We start from the raw sequence: 20,572 nt of genomic DNA on the forward strand, positions 1-20,572 counted from the left end.
AAGCTCCGCCTCCCGGGTTCACGCCATTCTCCGGCCTCAGCCTCCCGAGTAGCTGGGACTACAGGCGCCCGCCAACTCACCCGGCTAGTTTTTTTGTATTTCTTAATAGAGACGGGGTTTCACCGTGTTAGCCAGGATGGTCTCGATCTCCTGACCTCGTGATCCGCCCGTCTCGGCCTCCCAAAGTGCTGGGATTACAGGCTTGAGCCACCGCGCCCGGCAAATGCACTATTTTATAAAAGATAGCTGAACCCAAATTATTTCCCTGACAAAACTGGGACTTATCCAAATAGCTAAACTTTGTTTGCTAATTTGAATTTGCTCCAATTGCCTAAAAGGCACCCTAGTGATGAGTCCTTTGGGACTCACCACTGTCCCTTTGTCTAACAAGGATCTCAACAGACACAGAAGTTTTTCTAAGTGTAGGGAGAGTCCAATTATTTTCCCCTGCAAATTCCCACCTCCTGGAGCAAAAAATTAAATGAAGTGACAATAAGAAAATGCTTTTACAGAAAATGATAATTTTAGAGTAGAAAACAAGAAAAGGCAAGACTAAGATTCCCCTTGGGTGGGACTCTAACCCACAATGCTAGAGGGGAATGCCAGTGCCAAACACCCTGGAGCATCCAAATGCCACAAAACCTGGAGAATCAGCTAACAAGGGTCCCCAATCAAATGCCAAAAACCCCAAAAACCCCAGAGCATCTGGGGGATGGCCAGTAGTGAACCCCAAAAGTATGAGACCTAACATAATTGGAGCTACAGAACGATGACTCTGGTGTCCCAGGGTCAACACAACAGGAGAACTCTCACAAACAAGTGTCCTGCCTTAAACAATTGCCAAATAGCCAAGGCAAAGACAACAAACATGAAATAAGCATATCAGCCCGAAGAGCAGAGAAGTCAAACAGCCAGTCATTAGAAACTAAAGACAGGCCAGGTGTAGTGGCTCATGCCTATAATCCCAGTACTTTGAGAAGCTGAGGCAGGCAGATCGTTTGAGCCCAGGAGTTCAAGACCAGTCTGGGCAGCATGGCAAAACCCTGTCTCTACAAACAAAACCCACAAAATTTAGCCAGGTGTGGTGGTGCGTGCCTTATAGTCCCAGCTACTCAGGAGCTGAGGTGGAAGGATCACTTGAGCCTGTGAGGTCCAGGCTGCAGTGAGCCATGATTATGCCACTGCACTCCAGCCTGGGCAATAGAGCAAGATGCTATCTCTAAAAATTAATTAATTAATTAATTAATTAATTTAAAAATTTTTTTAAAAAGAAACTAAAGAGAAAAGGTCTCAGAGAAGGGATGACAAGGTGGGTTGCAAAAGATGTGACCAGCCAGGCATGCTCCCATCTGGGGCAACCAGACAACAGGAGGCCGCTATCAGGCTGCTAAGCCAGAGGCCTCACAGCCACTTTCCCATCTGTCCAAAATAAAGAACATTAGAAAGGACAAAGGAGCCAATTTGAAGGGAAAAAAATGTTAGCAAGCTGAATCTGGGCAAGGAGAGACTCACCCACTAGTGAAGCCCACACAATGCCAATCAGTCTTAATTTAAAGTCAATGGGAGGTCACCATTGTCCCGTCATTGGTCACCAGAAAAGATGTCACAGGGTGAACCTCAAAATTGGGGTTCGACCTGGGAGGTCACAAAGGTTCTTGGCTTCATGCAGGAAGGAATTCAAGAGCAAGCCAAAGAGTAAAATAACAGCAAATATATTAAGAAAGTAAAGGACTAAAAAAGTGGCTACTCCATGGGTACAGCAACTGCATGGCTGCTTGAGTGAGTATACCTATAGTTATTTCTTGATTGTATGCTCAACAAGCAGTAGAAGATTCACGAGTTTTCCCTGAAAGGGGCAGGTAATTCCCAGGACTGAGGGTTCCTCCCCTTTTTAGACCGTACAGAGTATCTTTGGTCATTGCTATGGCATTTGTAAACTGCCATGGCACCGGTGGGAGTGTCTTTTAGCATGGCAATGCATTATAATTAGTGTATAATAAGCAGTAGGGATGACCAGAGGTCACTTTCATCACCATCTTCGTTTTGGCGGGTTTTGGCCAGCTTCTTCACTGCATCCTGGTTTTGCTAGCTTATTTATTTATTTATTTTTGAGACAGGGTATCATTCTATCACCCAGGCTGGAGTGCAGTGGCCTGATCTCAGCTCTCTGCAGCCTCTATCCTCCCACCTCAGTCTGCACCCCCAACCACCCCTCAGACCAGTAGCTGGGACTATAGGCCTGCACCATCATGCCCAGCTCATGTTTTTAAAATTATTGTTTGTAGAGACAAGGTCTCACTATGTTGTCCAGGCTCGTCTTGAAATCCTGGGCTTAAGCAATCTTCCTGCCTTGGCCTCCCAAAGTACTGGGATTACTGGAATGAGCCATCAGACCTGGCCTGCAACCTATTTTATTACTGGGGTCTTTATGACCTGTATCTATCAACTCCTGTTCCAACTCCTATCTCTCCTGTGACTACAAATGCCTAACCTCCTGGGAATGCAGCCCAGCAGGTCTCATCCTCTTCTTACCTAGGCCCTATTCAAGATGAAGACACTCTGGTAAGAACTCCTCTGATGCTAACTCATACAATGGAGTGAGCCTAATGGGACTCAATGTGTTCCATCATTGACTTTGGAAGCTAAAATATGTGTGCATGTGATTCCTGAGTAAACTAGTTTAAAAAAAGAGAGAGTAAGAGAGAAATTCAATGTATTCCTGTATTGCTGTGTTTATCCCTAGTTGAGTTTAGTTTGGTTGGAGAGGATCCAGAAGATAATAGCCTAAACAAAGTTTTTGGTGGTGCCTAATCATGCATTTCTCCTGTAAGGTGGCCTGCTTTGCAGAAATCAGATTTCTGCTTTATTGAATGCCACCAGGAAAATAAGAAAGGAAGAAAACACAGAATAAAAGGTGGAAGGCTCCTAACAGGAAGGGGAGTGGGGTACGTAGAAAACAAAATAAGAGAATGAGAAACCATTATTTACTAAGCCAAAGTTTGCATGTACATGCTCTGTTTGTGAAGAATAACCCTTAGAGATTACTTAGAGTTGATTTTAAGAAGTGGCAGTTGAGGCTCAGAGAGGTTTTGCAAATGACCCAAAGTCACACAGCCAGTGACAGAGCCAGGATTCGAACACAAGGTCTGTGTGATACAAAGGCTATGCCCTCTCCACTTCACCATATGGTCTCTCTCAAGGGAAGGTCAGTGTTTTAGCCATATCCCACCCCTGTGTGCCGCCTGCCTGACTATTTCCTAGGGCAAATTACACTTCCTCCTTCCATTTTCCTCCTTTGCTCACCATAGCAGGAGAAACACAATTACAGTGCTGTGAACCCAAATGCAATTCACACAATGCTGGCTGGCTGATGGCCTCTGAGGATGCTGACATGTGTCTGGGATGCAGGGCTTCCATACTGCTGCGGTGGCAGGCACAGTGGGCCCCAGAGGCTGACCAGCCTGATTTACCACAATTAGCAGTAACGCACACTTGTGTGTTTGTACATGTAAATACCAGCCTCCCACTGACAATCCACTCAGCAAACTTCAAAGAAGGCCTCCAGAGCCAGCTTGATGTCTTTGGTTTTATCACATTTAGATCCCATATTTCTTTGGCAAGACTTGCCAAAGATGCATCTTTAAAGCATTCTTGAGCTTAAAAGAAGGGCTCACTGCTTTTCCTGTGCAAGCTCTAAGCAGTGCTTTGCCCTCGCCAGACACTCCCAGATTTCCTTCAGTGCCTCCAGATACAGTGGACCCTCTGCCAGGAAAGATTATTTACTGACATATAAAGTGGCCAATGAGGCCAGGCATATTGGCTCATGCCTGTAATCCCAACACTTTGGAAGGCTGAGGCGGGCAGATCCCTTGAGGCCAGGAGTTCGAGACCATCCTGGCCAACAAGGTGAAATCCCATCTCTACTAAAATTAAAAAAAAGGAGCCAGGCATGGAGGCAGGTACCTATAATGCCAGCTACTCAGGAGGCTGAGGCAGGAGAATGGCTTCAACCCAGTAGGCAGAAGTTGCAGTGAGCCAAGATCTTGCCACTGCACTCTAGCCTAGGTGACAGAGCAAGATTCCGTCTCAAAAAAAGTAGGCAATGGAAACAGGCCCTCTGAGCAAGCCATCAGGAAGCAAGAGAATAAACACGTTTGTTGCTTAAGATTCCAAACTCCCGTCTCCAGTAACAGTGGTTCCCTGGGTAGAAATCTAGGCCTGTTTGCGAAGTTTCTTTTTTTCTTTTTTAATTTTTTTTAGATAGAGTCTCGCACTGTCGCCTGGGCTGGAGTGCAGTGGCGCGATCTCAGCTCATTGCAACCTCTGCCTCCCAAGTTCAAGCGATTCTCCTGTCTCAGCCTCCCGAGTAGCTGGTACTACAGGTGCCCACCACCATGGCCAGCTAATTTATTGTATTTTTAGTACAGACAGGGTTTCACCATGTTGGCCAGGCTGGTCTCGATGGCACCCTGTTAAAGAGAAAGGATAGTAGCTGCAAAAGCATTTGTTTCTCTGTTTCTGTAACTGTATATGTTGGTCTCCTTTCACCAGATGTCTGCTCTCCTTTCACCAGATATTTAACCACGGGAGAATAAAATGACATATCCTTTTGAATGTCAGCATACGAGTGTGACTCCTAATGGCACAACCTTAGGAGTAGCAGTAGCAGTTTGAGCATTCGGCTTGAGGTCACCAAGACCCTGACATAGGTGTCCTCACTCAGAAACGAGAACACCAATACCCCCCACTACCTTCCTCACAGGCCTGCTCTGATAATATGTTCACTATGTAAATGCAAAGCATTAACAATTCACCCGCCTTGGCTTCCCAAAGTGCGGGGATTACAGGCGTGAGCCACTGTGCTCAGCGTGTTTGTGAAGTTTCATGTCATTACTTATCTATAACTCAGACAGGTGACTCATGAATAATGGCAGTGCTTGCCCCACAGGGAGGTAACGAAGAAAAATGGGAAAGATGGGGACTTTCCTCACCTATCAGACCTGTAGTGAGGCTCTCTGGGAGTGAATCTGGCTGTTCCTGCCACTTTTTCTACTCTAAATGCTCGTCCTTAATTAGTAACTGCTATTCCAGTGCTCATCTAAAGTCAGGTGTGCAAATATAAGTAATTGAAGCTACAAATTCTGAGAAACATGGCACTACTAAGAATCCATGAGAACAGCCCCCTTTGCAGAGAAGAACGATGGATTTCAACCAAATCTTTTCTTCAATCATGATTACTTCCCTCATGCCAACTACATGTTGAACTTCGGCCCCCATCTTCAATAATCACAGCTCAAAAAGCATTTGCCATAACTTAGAGAAGCAAACTGAGAAAGAGATCCCTGCCCTGTTGACTCTCAGGCAGGTGACTTGTGCTTTTCCCCCATCCTCTTGGCCTTCTTATGCTTTCTCTCAGAAGAAAGGATGGAAATCACATTGGACTAGCCACTGATCCCAAATCTGACACTCTGTCCAACTCTCTGAACCTCAGTCTCTTCTTCTAGGAAGCACTAGTAAGGCCTGACTGGTTGCTTGCCTTGTGGCATTATTTTAAGGACTACATTGTAGAGTTTTAATTGAAAGTGCTTTGGTTTTCACTACTTTTTCTGCAGACTCCCAAGATATTTTAGATCAGCTCCTTCAACTTCTCCTTAACTAAGAAAGTGACGGATGCCCTAGAAGCGACATGACTTGCCCTGCACCTCCTGCCTCCTGGAGACATGGATCTGAACTGTGATTCAGCCCACACCAGCAGTCCACTCCCATGACCCTGTTACCTCCAGCCTGGTGTAGCTATAAAGACCATTCAAAGATGAGCCAACATATACAGTCACAGAAACAGAGAAACAAATGCTTTTGCAGCTACTATCCTTTCTCTTTAACAGGGTGCCATCTCCTGCCCTTAAAACAGAAGTAAAGAGCCATTGAAGACGACTGTATAACCCAAAGCAGTGTAAAGAGACAGCAGGCAATGCAAGGCTCTATTTCCAGAAGGACTAAGAGCAAGACATTCTTCTCCTAAAGCCAGAGAGCTTGCTTCTCAATCACCAATTGCACAGTGCATCCCATTGCAGAACCACTGAATATTTAATTTCACCCCACCCTCACATGATTAAAGACCACAGGAGACTCTCTTACAGTCCCAAAAGCCACTGGTGACTTCAAGATTCAGATTTCCGAGGTTCAGCTAATTTCAGCTCTCCTAAGTTAATTCTAACTGTGAAAATTACACATCTTCCTTTTTCTACGCAGTCTCCTAACTTCAGCCCAGGCAACCCAAGTGCAGGTCTACACTGATGGAAACTTCTCCCTGTTTTCCAGCAGAGGGTGTGTTTACCAGGACCTCTGCACCCTACCAGAGCCTGTTTTGTTGTTTTGAGCTCCCGGAGCTCCATCAGACATTCCAGTAACGGGAGGAGGCTGGAGTGTTTTTACACAGGAGCGTTTTATGGGACAATCTGGGCTCATAAACATGGGTGCTCTCCTTTCACCAGATATTTAACCACGGGAGAATAAAATGACATATCCTTTTGAATGTCACCAAACGGGTGTGACTCCTAATGGCACAACCTTATCTTGAGGTCACCAAGGCCCCGACTTAGGTCTCCTCACTCATAAACGGGAACACCAATACCCCCCACTACCTTCCTCACAGGCCTGCTCTGATAATATGTTCACTATGTAAATGCAAAGCATTAATAACCAAGGCGAAACACAAATTTCCACGAAATAAAAATGCTGTCTTCCAGCAATTCTTGTAGCCTCACAGGAAAAGAAAATCAGTCACCTATTACGGTCCTACAGAGCAATAAATAAATAAATAAATAAATAAATAAATAAATAAATAAATAAAACAAAAAAAAGCACCTCCTAATGCCAGTACTAGCTTGGAGTCTCCGCAAAGCCCATTCTCACAGCGGATCGCGGTAGTTCTTGCCAGTGGCCAGCAGATGGCAGTGTTGGTCGAAGGACGTGCGTCCAGGGGTTGCGACACAGACGCGTCTGCCAGGAATTCTGAGCTCCACTATCCCAAATCTTAACTTCCAGTCTCCCCCTTCCTTAGGCTGTACTTTTAGCTTTCGTGGCGACCTCAGTTGAAAGCCCGCGGGGTTTGAGCAGAAATACGAAAACTGCTGTTGAAAATGGCTAAATCTCCTCGGGACCCCAGAAGAATACGGGGTAGGCGGACATCTCCCCATCGTCCCCATCACCATCCCCATCACTGGGAGCGGGTGCGCTGGGACAGCGGGGCTTCGGGAGCCGGGAAGACGACGCTGCCGGGCCAGGCCGCAGAGACTCAGCCGGACTCGCTACTCGGGTTCTGTGAAACCCACGCTCTCGACACCTCAGCATTTCCGCCCCCTCGGGGCGGGGGACCGCCTTGGCCGCGACGCCGTTCCCAGGCTGCGCTGCCCTATCTGTCCGCGCGACACCGCTGCCCCTCATAAACCAGCCCGGCGAAGGCCGCGACGGCAGCGCAGCCCGGGAACCGCGGGCGCATTAGAAACGACTGTTCCCGTTGCACAATAACGCAGGGTCGTATAACAAACAAACAGCAACAGGCCGCCCGAGGGGAAAGGGAGCTGGCGAGGGGCTGGAACGCAGAAGACGGCGCCTGTCCCCCGAGAACGCACGGGACCCATCCTCCTCCATCCTCCTCCATCCTCCTCCATCCTCCCCTGCTTCTCCCACATTGAACTAAAAGGACGCTCCATTCTCAATCCAAACCCAGCGACCTCGGCCCCCTCTCGTCCACCTGGCGCTTTCTGGGCCCACACAGAGCCTGCGAGGCGTCCACTGGCGGCCCGGAGGAAAGGAAAGGTGACCCAGGTTAGCCTCCGCTCCGGGCCCCCGGGGTTCCAGCGCCGCGCTCCACCGAGATCCGGGCGCCGACCGCCCGGGGCTGGGGAAAGCCGGATGCGCCCCCAGAGCCCACTAGAGGGCGCGACAGCCCCGCGAATCTTACCCGGCTCGCCGGCCCGCTAGCCCACAGCACAGGCTCCTGGTCCCCGACAGCGCTGCCGGGAGTGCTGCGCGCAGACTTCACCCGGGAGGCTCTGCGCTCGGACAGTCCAGCCCCAGCCACCGTCCGGTTTCTGACCCCGGGATCCAGAGGAACACTGCGCGGTCGGCTCGCCCTCCCGCCTCCACCACGCCCTCGGCGGCTCGGTTGTCCCGGGGTTGGTGGCGATGCCCAGCCGCTCCCTGGACCTGCGTCCGTGCGCGCCGCACTCTGTACCTCAGAGCTGCAAAGGCCGCCGCGCCCCAGGCACAAAGCTCGGCGTTTGCATTGTTTTCAACTGAGACTCGAGAGGGGGCCGGGCAGGGTGTGGGGAGAGGGGGGAGAGCGGGAAGAGAGGCCGGGCGGGTGGGGGAAAAGGGGCCGAGGGGTTTAGGGTTACAGACGCTCGCCAGCGCCTCCTATGGGCACGAGAGCCGCCCGGCAGTGGGTAGCGGCTCACATGGAATGCTGGAGAGAGCTAGCCTGCGCCCTCTCGGCATTTAAGAACTGTTCCTGGCCCGGCGCGGTGGCTCACGCCTGTAATCCCAGCACTTTGGGAGGCCGAGGTGGGCGGATCACCTGAGGTCAGGAGTTCGACACCAGGCTGGCCAACATGGTGATACCGTCTCTACTAAAAATACAAAAATTAGCCTGGGGTGGTGGCGGGCACCTGTAATCCCAGTTACTTGGGAGGCTGAGGCAGGAGAATCGCTTGAACCCGGGAGGCGGAGGTTGCAGTGAGCCGAGATCGCACCACTGCACTCCAGCCTGGGCGACAGAGTGAGCCTCTGTCCAAAAAAAAAAAGTGCCCTCTGGTGCCAGCTTGCCCGACACGCGCCTTAGCCGCCTCTGCCCCCTGACGAGTCCGCGCCCACCCGCGCTTGTAGCTACCCTTTCGCGGGGGCCGAGAAACTGCAGCAGGAGGCAGGGAAGGAGGCGCCCCAAGTCGGGGTTCCCATTATTCCCTCCTACAATCTACTTTTTCAGCCCATCCCGGGTTCGCTCACTGATCAGTTTAAAACAAAAGGAAATGCCGCCGAGCCACTTCAGCAAACGACAACCATCTGGCAGAAACTGAACTAGGGCGAAATTGGGAGAAGCCATTTGCCCCGATCCTGTATCTTGCGCCCCAGGCGAGACCGAAAGATTATCTGCCGCCCCAAGGCTGATACTGCGGGTGGACCCGGCGAGTTAGACCAGGGGGACCCTGAGACCCACACCTTTCGGTCACTGATCAGGCTTTTAGCTCTTTTCCTAGAATTGCCACTTTTCCACCGGCAACGTATAACCTGGTCGCAGCTCCCCGGAGGTCAGAGGGAGTCCTTCCCTGCGGGGTCTGCAGGAAGGCGCTGGCCACCACGTCCCCAAAATGCGTCCCGCCGCTGCGCGCCGCCCACGGTCTGTCCCCAGGAGGCACAAAATGGGCCCGCCTCGGCGCCAGACGTGTTTGCAGCTGGAAAGCCCAGCCCAATGCCCCTCCCCCTGCATCCCTCCTCAGTCCGCGTCCCGAGAGGAAACTGGCCCAGGGGCGGAGAGCTGGGAGCCTGGGCTCTCCTTCAAGTCCCTCTCGATCTAAGGATTTAAACAAGAGCCAGGGCACCGGGGGCTAATGACGGGTTCATTCTTGGCGTCCCCCCACTCTCGTGCCTCCTCACTCTTGTGAACGAGGTCCAGCTGCACTTGGCTCAACCCAAAACTGTGCAAGCTCCGAAGTAGGGCCTGACCTGTGCGTCAAAGCGAGGCTGCTCGGCCTCGCGCCTGTCGGGAAGGCGAGGCAGGGCCTCCTCATAGTGAGGATTGTGGAAAGGAGGAGGCCGAGGAGAGAGAGAGAAGAGGGAGGGGATGCAATTCGGCAGTGCGGGGGTCCAGATTGACCAGATTAGGGGTCGGGGGTGGGACAGCGCGGCGGCTGGTGAGGTGCGCACGCCCGGGACCCCTTCCTCCCCTTCTGTAGCTGCGGGATGTTTGTCGGGTGAGATGCACTGCGGAGGATTGTCGTGCCTCGTTTGCCCTGGATGCCTCTCCCTGCTCCAAAAATCTGTCTAGTTCTGGTCAGGAGCGACCGCGGCGAGGCGAGTCGGTCCAAAACATTGAGCAATTCGGCCTCGGAGCCAAAAAGCCATTTCCCACACCGCCCAGCCCGGGGCTTTTCGGACGTGGGGCGGTCGGGACCTGATAGGGGGTCCCATCCATGCTTGCCTCCCACCTAGGGAGATGGAGTGAGTGGCAAGTTCTTCCAGGCACTCTTTGCGCACATCCTGAGGTCTTAGCAGAACTGGGGGAGCGAAGTGCGGGACCGGCCCTCTGGCTGCAGGAGGGATGCACAACGGACAGCCGGCCTGGGCAGCAAGTCCCTCCCGACCAAGACGCGAGGCCAGGTCACCGGCAGTTCCCGCACACCTGGCCCGGCCCCGGCTCCTGGCTTCCTCCGGCAACCGGACTCGGGTCGGGCCACACTCCTTGTCGCTCCGACCTGGCCGTCACCCTCTCGGAATAGAACAGCTGATCCCACATATTCAGAGTCAAACGGACGCAGCCCGCTTCCCGGACGCAGCCGGGCGGAGTTAATCGTGTATAAACCTTGTTTCCATGGGGGTAGACAGCAGAGGAAGGAGAAGTACGCACAGACGGCTCTGAACCCGGCAGGGAGAAGAATGGAGAAAAAGGGCGACTAGAGAGGACCGAGCAGCGCTGGGCGAGCGCAGACGGCAAGTGCCGTGCACCCCCGCGCGGAGAGGGGCGCCGGGTAGGGGGTGCCCAGGGCTCAGTTGCCCGGAGGGAGAATGTGGTTTACCTCCCACCTTTCTATTACCTGCAAACAAATTTCCCCAGTTCCAAGTGGTCCCTAACTTACTCACAAGAAGTTCGACACTTTCCTGGAGACCTTTCCTCTCTTCCTGCCTGAGGCCAGAACTGAGCGGCAGCAGAGCCCCGGGCAATGCAGAAACGGTTCCACCGAGGAGGGGGCGCGGGGAGACGGGCGGGGGCGGGGGCCACGGCGCACAATGAGGACCCCTTGGTGTGCGGTTCGAAATTCCTCAAATCCCAGTTGCTGGAATGCGAGGCGACATCGACTTCTTCACTCAGGGCCAAATGTGTTTGTCATTATTCCAGACCGCCCGCCCGCGCCGCCGCTGTCGCCCCCGCGCTAGGGCGTGCAACCCGAGCGTACAGCCGAGCAGGCACCCGCTCTCCCTAGCACCTCACTGACCCGACAAACCCCTCCAGAGCGCCCCAAACCCTTACCCACGCCCGCGCCCCTCTGCTTGTCCCGCAGCCGCGTCACAGCTGCGCCAAATCTGGCCCGGACTCTCACCCAGAGCAGCGCCGTCCAGTAATTACGCGCATTCGACCGGCTCCATGTGCTGCAGGCCAGCACGGAGGTCCGGTCTCCAGCCGAGCCCTGCCCGCCTCCTGCGACCAGCAACCCCTTCCCGCGCCCCACTCCGCGCTCCCCTCTCCCCACCTCCCCTGGTCCCCCAGCCGCGCTCCACACCACGGGCTGCAGCGCTGTCCCGCCAAACCGCAGGCGAGGAATGAAAACACTCATTTAAAACCTGTCGCCTTCCAGGACTCACTGCCAAGAAGAGGGCAAACACCTCTGCCTCCACCCCCAGTTCCTTGGTGTTCGGCCCAGTATTCATGAACACCACCCCCACTCCCAAAAGAAACCTCAAAAATGTAAGCCTAAACAATTTCTTTGGGAGGCCATAGGGTTGTTAGAAAAACATTGTTTTTTAAAAATAGGTCTGGAAAATGTGTGTTTAAAAAAAAATCCCTAGACTTTCTAATTCTATGGTTATCTCCCACCCATCCCCAAGTGAAGTTTATTCCGAAAAAAAAAAAAAAAAAAAAAAAAAAATTGCTCTCTGGACACACATTTGGAATCCAGCTCCATTTTTTTTTCTTGTCGCCCAAAGTTTGAAGTTACTTCGCTTTCTCCAGTCCCAGAGTCTGATCAGGGACTTCTCTTATAAACAAAAAATCATTTTTTCTTCTTCCTTACCTTCTCCTATGTTATTCCGCAATGAATGTCCCACACATGGAGTAAAGAGTGTGTCCACGGCCTCCAATGATCTCTTGTAGTCTCCTCCTCTGTTTCTCTCCCTGTAGCTCCAACAGTAACGGGCTCAAAAACCGCGTTTTGTAATTGATTCAATGTTATAGTCCATCCTTCTAAAACTAATCATTTGCTCTAAGTAAATAGCTGTCAGGAAATAAGCCCCCCCCCGCCCCGAACCTTGGTCTCTTCAAAATAAAAGTTTCGCTCAAGCTCCCCTGCGCTCCGAATCTCCCAGTCTCCAGATTGCGCCTTCGCTTTTTGCTCTTACGCAATCAGGGGGTCCAGTCCCAACCCCCAGACTTCGACAACAACTGGGGGGCGGGGAGCAGCCGACCAGATGGGATGGGGGGGTGGAAGGGGGAAGTGTTGGTGCTCTGCCGGGAAAGCGGTTTTGTGAAACTACAAACAGCCCATCATTTCCAGAATGAGTTTGCCTCCCGATTTTGGGGTTATTTTCTTAGACTGCTATAGTTTTGTGTTCTCTTTGAAAACAAGAAAAGGAACATACAAAGTTGCATTTAATACCCAGAGAGAATATAAATCTAGAATCAAGAAACGTCCCTTCTACAAACTCGGCCCAACTAGAAATAGGGCCCTCGGGAGAAATCTCCAAGCGGTTGCGCGGTTTTGAACTAAGGGTCTTTTAGGGGAAGGGCTAAGGGCTATATAGTTGCTAGTTCTTTAATGGGATTAGGCAAACTGTTGAGTCCAATATGACAACGATGAGTTTTTATTTTGTGTGTGGGATGTGTGTGTGTGTGTGTGTGTGTGTGTGCAAGACTGGGTGGAGTCTGAAATAGGGTACAAAGAAAAGAGGGTCTGTGTAGGTTTGGAACGTTCTCCGATAGAACGACCTTTACTCCCTTTAAGTCACTTATCTGGTCGTGCCTTTGTTTTGGGGGTTATCTGGGCGAGGTTGTCCTGGCTTCTAACTCGCATACAAAAAAGTTCAAGTTTGGGCGTTTGGGGAATCGTCCCGCCGCCTCCGCGTCGTGGGAGAGGGTGCCTTTTGATTCTCCCTCCGTTCCCTCCCGCCGAGTGGGTCGAACCCTACGAATGCTTCGGAGTTGACAGCTGAGCCCCAAACCCTGCGCCCAAGGCGCGAGGCCAGTGTCGGGAGGAAACGATCCTGCCGGCGAGGGAAAGGGGGCGCTGATGCTCCAGAAACCAGACCTGGGCAGAGTGGGGCTTCCCAGCGACAGCGGGGGATGGGAGCGCGTTCACCTTTCTCGCTCTCTGATTTTTGAATTCTCTTGTTGGGGTTGGGGGTCATCCTTCATCCTTCTCCCTCAACCCCACCCCCACACAAGCACTCTGAAAATGGCCAAGGTGGCCAGGTTGGGACTGGCACGTCCAACAGCCGTCTCCTCCTTCACCAGGAGGGTGGACACAGTGCAGTGGACAGAGGAGAGTCACAGAGAAGTACTCCAACGGGCGCGGTGCTGTGTCTAATTAGGACAGGATCTTGGGGTATCAGCCTCGGAAATAGGGCGCCTGGGGCTGCGCTGGGGGCCCCATTGCCCCAGCTCTTCTACGCGACCTGCTCTCGTGCATCTTCAGCTCGGGTGACTGCACAGCTCGCTATTACTTCCACATGTTCCTTCAGGAAATCATTGAAGGCAAATATATGAACAGCCCCTTGTTCGGAATGCTAACAGGATACCGTAATGTTTGTAGAAAATGAGCGAGACAAACGATTCCCCCCAAAAATCAGAGTGCGGAATAAAAGGCAAACGCGGCTGCTGGGCTTCTTGCTGTTAAATTGAGAACTGGGTTTTTAGGCGAGTTGCCCCAGAGGGTAGGAGGCGAGACAGAGAGCCTACCCAGAAGGACTGCTTTGTTTCGGCGACACTGCTAGCCCGGTCAAGCCAGGGTCTTCCGTCCGCAGGGCCCCAGCGCTCTCCGCCCACAAATGGTAACTTCACAGTTCATTTCAGAGCCGTTTAATGGGGCCCGAAAAGCAGCCCGGGCGGGAGTGGCTCCAGGCAGCGACTCCTCAGGAGTTTAAAGCAGAAAGCAATGGATGAGCAAGCGAGCACCCAGTTGTCCTTCTGGTAGTAATTACCTGCCTAATTTGAATGATGCCTTTGTTATGACCATTAACAAACATTTGTTAAAGGTTTCCATGTGTGACATTCTGGAAGGTTTAAAGGCCTGAGGAGCTGACTCCGGGGATAGTGCCCCGGTGGGGGGTGGCGCAAGAAAGCAAATGGTTGGGGGAAGATTTCGCGGAGAGACTGTGCAAAGAAGAGAGGTCAACATCTGCCTCCTCTGCAAAACAAAATAAACCCAGTGGTCAGGAGCAACCTCCGGACAGGAGACCCTCGAACCGAGGCGGTTGGTTCCTTAAACCGAGTCCTGCCCCTACAGCCCCCGCCCCTACCACTGCTCATAGGCGGGTTTGAATCCTGTTTTCCGCCTTCTAAGGCTGGTACGAGGCTGGTTCGGGAGAAGTCAGGTCTGCGCCCGGCAGTCAGTCCGGAGCGTCGGATGAAGGCGGGGCGAGTTCTTGCCGCGTTCTCCCAGTGTTTGTTCTAAGATCCTTCCAGATTGGTCCCTCGACGCCCTGGGTCCGGGATGGCCCCAGAACGGCAGGGGGCCAGAAAGCTTGCCCTCCTGAGGCGGGCTGCGGGTCTTTTCTCCCCTTCCTGTGCTTCTGACTGGGCGCCGTGCGGGAGGTGGGAGGAGGGTACCAGGCCATCACGTGTACCCGGAGAGGAGCGACCTGCACCGGCCTGGGCAGCTCTGCGCAGATCTCAACCCGCGCCCGGATTCTAATTTTCAGCCTCTTGGGGTTTTTTGTTTTGTTTTTTCCTTAAGGGATTATCAAGGGGTTAAGCATGTGGGTTTTCTCCCCAAACGGGGAGTCGGGGAGGCTGCGTGCGGAGAGGAAGGAGGCTCAACTCCCGAATTGAGCCGGGCCGGGAAGTTAGGAGAAAAGGGTAGGGACTGTGACAGTTCTGTCCTCGGCCTTGCGCATCTACGCCAGCAGGCGACATGAAATTGGGAGCAAGGGCATAAAAAGGTGCAGTCGATGAGCTCACCTTCAAAAAGAGGGCCTCGTAAACTTTTTACAACCAGATCAAAACGGTCACTAAAAACAAAAGCAAAATCTCGCCGTGCCTTGCCCTGCCTCCAGGGCCCGTTCTCCCGGCCCCAACTCCCGGGCGAGGGCGGCCGCAGCTCCGAGCGCCACACCTTTGGCTTTGAGGGCGCTTCCCGCTGAGTTGGCTTTTTGTGTCTTCTCCTCCTCTGCTCCCCAGCCCCACCCCCAATTGTACTTTCCTCGAAGAATTCAAGTCCGTTTGCTCTAGAAGCCTTACGAATGTAACAGTTATCAAAGCCGTTAGTTGTGAAAATCACGTTTAAACTTGTGAATTATTTTTTTCAAATGGTGATGGGCGGGGCAAGGGAACAGGGGATGTTTCTGGCTTCACAGTTTGAAAACGAAGGGCCCGTTTGGTGGTTTACAAAAGAAAATGGTGCGAACTGCTCCTTCCCTCACCCCCTTTAATCCTTGGCTGCATCTGGAATAGCCCCCTCCCTGGGGGGAAGGGTCCTTTGCCCGGAGGTAGTGGAGGCGACGCACAGATGTGAGGGATCCTCGCAGAGAGAGGGACGCCCTGGCCTCGGGTCTGCCCCAGCTGAGGCTTGTAAGCTAGCTCTAAGGAGTCTCTTTGCACGCTCAGAATTCAGAACGGCACAAGTCTTGAAAAAGGAAGAATTCTACAAAAAGATCGAGATGGGTCTGTGCAGCTTGAGGTGAAAGTTACCCTCCCCAGGACTCCGCACCCACCTCCTCTTCTCTGTGGTTGTTGGCTGGATCTCAAGGTGCAGCCTCTCTTCTGGGTTTGAGGGGCTCGCTCTCCAAGGAGAAGTAGAAGCAGAGGGTTCCTAACACCACAGCTTGTTTACGGACCTGAGGACAAGAACTTGTTTCCTGGTCCAGTCCAGCCCGGTGGGCCATACACTCCTTAGAGGCTGGGACAGACTGGTAGGACTGGAACCCTCTGGATCTGGCTTTTGGATACCCCTTCCCTCGCGAGAGAGCCCCCTTCCTCGGTTTAAACATGTTGTGCCTCCGCCCTCTCCTGCTCCTTAGGTCTTTCCTTTTAGTTGCTTTTAATTTGAAAAATCATGTGAGGGGAGGGGGAGGGAACGAGGAGATTGGGAGGTCTGCTCTTTATTAGGGGCCCAGGCCTCCAGCTTTCCAACACACAGCTGTGGCTGGGAGGGGAAGGAGGGCTGGCTCTGTGGATATCAGCCTCACTGAAGAGAGGGCCTTGTCCTCTGGAAGTCCCAGCAGTCCAGCACAGCCCTGTGATTTTTTTTTTTTTTTTTTTTTTTTAAGTCTTCAGCAGAGACACTGCAGTGGAAAACCAGTGGAATCTCGACTCTCTGCGCATCTATTAAAAGGGGGATAATTGACCAGGCAAGGTGGCTCACGACTGTAACCCTAACACTTTAGGAGGCCAAGGTGGGAGGATCACCTGAGCCCAGGAGTTTAAGACCAGCCTGGGCAACATAGTGAGCCCCCATCTTTATTTAAAATAACAGCAATGACAACAATTGGAATAATCATGCACAACCTATAGGGTTGTCCTAGTGGTTCATATGCAAACTTAAGATGTACAAGGCCGTGTGTCAAGGGCTGAGGATACAGCCCTTTCCTCCTAGATTTTATGGACTAGTGGAGCAATCAATTAGACATGAAGTTGCAACTTAGCGTTCTAAGCAATGTTGGAGGGAGACAATGAAGTCAGCGCACAGGAGGAGCCTAACCCAATCTGGGAGGTGGGAGAGGGCTTCTTTCAGGGAAGGCTTCTCTGCAAATCTAAGAGGAGTAAGAATGTAGTTGGGGAGCAACCTCATTGCATGGGCCGGGAGGTGAGAGAGAACATGAGATAATCAGAAGTGAAAGGAGTTTGGAATGGCTGCACCTTGTAAAGGTCCGCGGGGAAGGAGCAAAAAAGAGGTGAGATGGAGCTCATGGAGGCCTTCTAGACCATGTTAAAAGTCAGAGATGGAAGGCTCCATCGATCCTCCCATCTCTGCAGGTCAGGAGTTCAAAACCAGCCTGGACAACATAGTGAGACTCCATCTCTACAAAAAAATTAAAAATTGACCAGGTGTGGTGGTACACACCTGTATTCCCAGCTGGTCCAGAGGCTGAGGCAGGAGGATTGCATGAGCCCAAGAGTTCGAGGCTGAGGTAAGCTATGATCACACCACTGCGCTCCAGCCTGGGAGACAGAGCAAGACACCATCTCTAAAAAATAAATTAATAAGGCTGGATGGTGGCTCACACCTGTAATCCCAGCACTTTGGGAGTCTGAGGTGGGGAGATCACGAGGTCAAGAGTTCAAGACCAGCCTGGCCAACAGTGAAACCCTGTCTTTACTAAAAATACAAAAATTCGTCGGGCATGGTGGCGTGTGCCCGTAGTCCCAGCTACTCAGGAGGCTGAGGCAGGAGAATCACTTGAATCCAGGAGGCGGAGGCTGCGGTGAGCCAAGATCGCACCACTGCACTCCAGCCTGGGCAGCAGAGCGAGACTCAATCTCAAAAATAATAATAATAATTATTATTATTATTAATAAAAAGAAAAACAATTGACAAAAGAACCTGGGCTTAATTCTATGGAAGAATCTGGTTTAAAGAGGGGCAAGACAGGAGCAGAGTTGAACTTTTAGTGAGATCAGCCTGGATGATCTGAGGAGATAGGGAGGCTCCTGCTGTAATCAAACAAGAGAGGATGCTTCCCTGTTCCTGGCGGATGGCAGGAGCTTGGAGAAAGTGAAAAGTGAATTAGAGAGAAAGAAATAGAAAGCCTAGCATTCACTGGCTAAATGTGAACTGTGAGGGAGAGTGGGGTACCTGGCTGAGGCCATGGCTGGTGCTGTCTACTCAGTAGGTGGACAACCAGGAACAAGGTTAGAAAGGAAAGGATCGGCCGGGCATGGTGGCTCACACCTGTAATCCCAGCACTTTGGGAGACCAAGGCAGGCAGATGACCTGAGGTCGGGAGTTGGACCAGCCTGACCAACATGGAGAAACCCCGTCTCTACTAAAAATACAAAATCAGCCAGTAGCCTGTAATCCCAGTTACTTGGGAGGCTGAGGCAGGAGAATATCTTGAACCCCGGAGGCAGAGGTTGCGGTGAGCCAGAATCGCGCCTTTGCACTCCAGCCTGGGCAATAAAAGCGAAACTTTGTCTCAAAAAAAAAAAAAAAAAAAAAAAGAAAAGAAAAGAAAAGAAAAAAGAAAAGAAAATATGAGTCCACTTTTAAACATGACAAATTGGAAAAAACTCAAGAAGGATTAAAATGAGAGAAAAAAAAAACAGGACAGAATTTGGGGTAACTCCAGCATTTTCCAATAAGCAAAGAAGATAGTGAAAAGGAACAGCCAGAAATCTTTATCTCCTGGATAGTCAGCTGTTGTCTCTGAATCCACAGGATGAGAGTTGTTGAATTTAAAGACTTGTGTAAACTTATCATCTAAATTCAACATTATTTGGGAAGCTGAAGTGGGAGGAGGCTTAAGCCCAGGAGTTCAAGGCTGCAGTAAGCTATAATCACACCACTGCACTCCAGCTCTGGGTGACAGAGTAAGACCCTGTCTCCAAAGAAAGAGAGGAGGGGGGGAGAGAGAGAGAGAGAGAGAGAGAGACAGAGAGAAGGAAGGAGGGAAGGAAGGAGGGAGGAAAGAAAAAAAGAAAGGAAAGAAGAAAGAAAAAGGAAGGAAGGAAGAAGTGACATTATACAACATGTCTGGTGACTTTTTACAACAACGTAAGAGCTTTAGTGATAATATAATTGGCAAAGCTAGATTATTTTTCCCTCATTTGTGCTCTTAAATAGACTTTTGGCCGGGTGCGGTGGCTCATGCCTGTAATCTCAGCACTCTGGGAGGCTGAGGCGAGTGGATTGCTTGAGTCCAGGCGTTCGAGACCAGCCTGGGTGACATAGTGAAACCACATCTCTACTAAAAATACAAAAAATTAGCTGGGCATGGTGACGGGCGCCTGTAGTCCCAGCTACCTGGGTGGCTGAGGTGGGAGAATCACCCAAGCCCAGAAGGTCAAGGCTGCAGTGAGCCAAGATCGCGCCACTGCACTCCAGCCTGGGTGACGGAGTGAGACCCTGTCTCAAAGACAAACACAAAAATAGACATTTGTGTCCACATTTGGATTTCAGATCACCCAAAAACCCAAAGCAGGATTAAAGCCAATCCTTGTCTTAAGGACACTAGCTTTCTACCAGCTACCACTCCCGCCCCTCACCATGCCCTGGAGAGAGTGAGGCAGGACTCAGTTTCAGGAACAAAAAAATATATGTTCAATTCCAGTGATGAAGACTGCATATTGCATATTGTCCTCCAATAATCATTCTCCTTTCCTTCTCAGTAATAGAGTCCTTGATTTTTAATTTCAGTTTATTCCCCACCCCACCCCTGCCCCCGCCCTGGAACAGAAGTTTTACTTTCACCAACTTTTTTGCAGGTCAATGTGTCATGAAGAAAAGTTCCAGCCAACAGGACGTAAGCACGAGTTGTGAGTACAACTGCTAAAAAGCGCTTTTAAAATAAAGGATGCATCCTTCTCAGTCTGGTCTTTTGTGCTGAATAGAAAGCAGGTGTGTGAGTGGGGCCTCAGCAGCCAACTTAGACTAGAAGGCCACCTTGAAAAGGGAAACTGTGCACTGTGGTACTATCAAGTAGAAGATCCCTCACCGTTAAGCCCCAAACAAAGCCTGATAATCTTCCTCCTGCTTTCTTGAAAATGTAGCAGAAAGAAAATTGTCTCTTTTTTTTAAAGAGTGCAATTTTTTTCTTATTCAGTGATAAACTAAAAGCCAATTTCTTGGTATTTCTCACATATACTTCATTTATTTTGTTAATAAGCAAAGCCCTACAAGGGAAGCCTTTGCCTAGTCCTCCAACTCTGATTCATCTTCTTGACTAATCTGGAAGTAATGAAGTTCGTAAGTCTTCTGTCAGATGCAACCACATGAAGCCAATCATGAAGATTGCTCTTCTTAAGGTATTTCTTGGTAAGGTATTTCAAATACCTTTTAGAGAACTGTTTCTGAGAAAGAATGTGATTTTATTCTTGAAGCATTCAGTGTGAACAACATTCCCGAGATATCCAGTTTTGTCATTGACTTTAACCTTCTCCCATAGAAATTGTTCAAAATTTCCAGAATCAAAAATTCCATCTTCTACTGGATGAGTAAGGTCCAAATTAAACTTCCAGGTTGACTTCTTGGGCTTCTTGTCTTTCTGTGGCGCCCTTGCGAGTCAGCCACGCGAGCAGAGAGAAAATTGTCTCTCTCTTTTTTTTGAGATGGAGTTTTGCTCTTGTCGCCCAGGCTGGAGTACAATGGCGCAATCTCGGCTCACTGCAACCTCCGCCTTCTGGGTTCAAGCGAGTCTCCTGCCTCAGCCTCCCGAGTAGTTGAGATTACAGGCATGCGTCACCATGCCTGGCTAATTTTTTTTTTTT

At 51.0% G+C, this 20,572-nt stretch overlaps 1 protein-coding gene and 1 pseudogene across 6 annotated transcripts in view; both read right to left on the reverse strand.

Annotated features, from left to right (window-relative positions):
- PDGFRA (platelet derived growth factor receptor alpha) overlaps positions 1–12,339 on the reverse strand; it is a 62,438-nt gene extending 50,099 nt beyond the window's left edge. The window contains exon 1 of one of the 5 annotated variants that reach the window (XM_025386362.1): positions 12,009–12,331. The gene's annotated coding sequence lies outside the window, so the exon portion shown is untranslated. Of the gene's footprint in view, positions 1–7,966; positions 8,283–9,222; positions 9,425–11,318; positions 11,430–12,008 lie in introns of those variants that run through there. The other 4 variants (XM_025386365.1, XM_025386363.1, XM_025386364.1 and 1 more) reach the window with 4 other exon arrangements.
- Positions 12,340–19,997: 7,658 nt separating this feature from the next.
- Positions 19,998–20,367, reverse strand: LOC112625160 (annotated as a pseudogene). Its single transcript, XR_003119534.1, has one exon. The product of XR_003119534.1 is annotated as a 60S ribosomal protein L22-like 1 pseudogene (transcript).
- Positions 20,368–20,572: the final 205 nt, after the last annotated feature.

Source organism: Theropithecus gelada, chromosome 5, assembly GCF_003255815.1.
Source record: "Theropithecus gelada isolate Dixy chromosome 5, Tgel_1.0, whole genome shotgun sequence".
In the NCBI taxonomy this organism is placed as follows: Eukaryota; Metazoa; Chordata; class Mammalia; order Primates; family Cercopithecidae; genus Theropithecus; species Theropithecus gelada.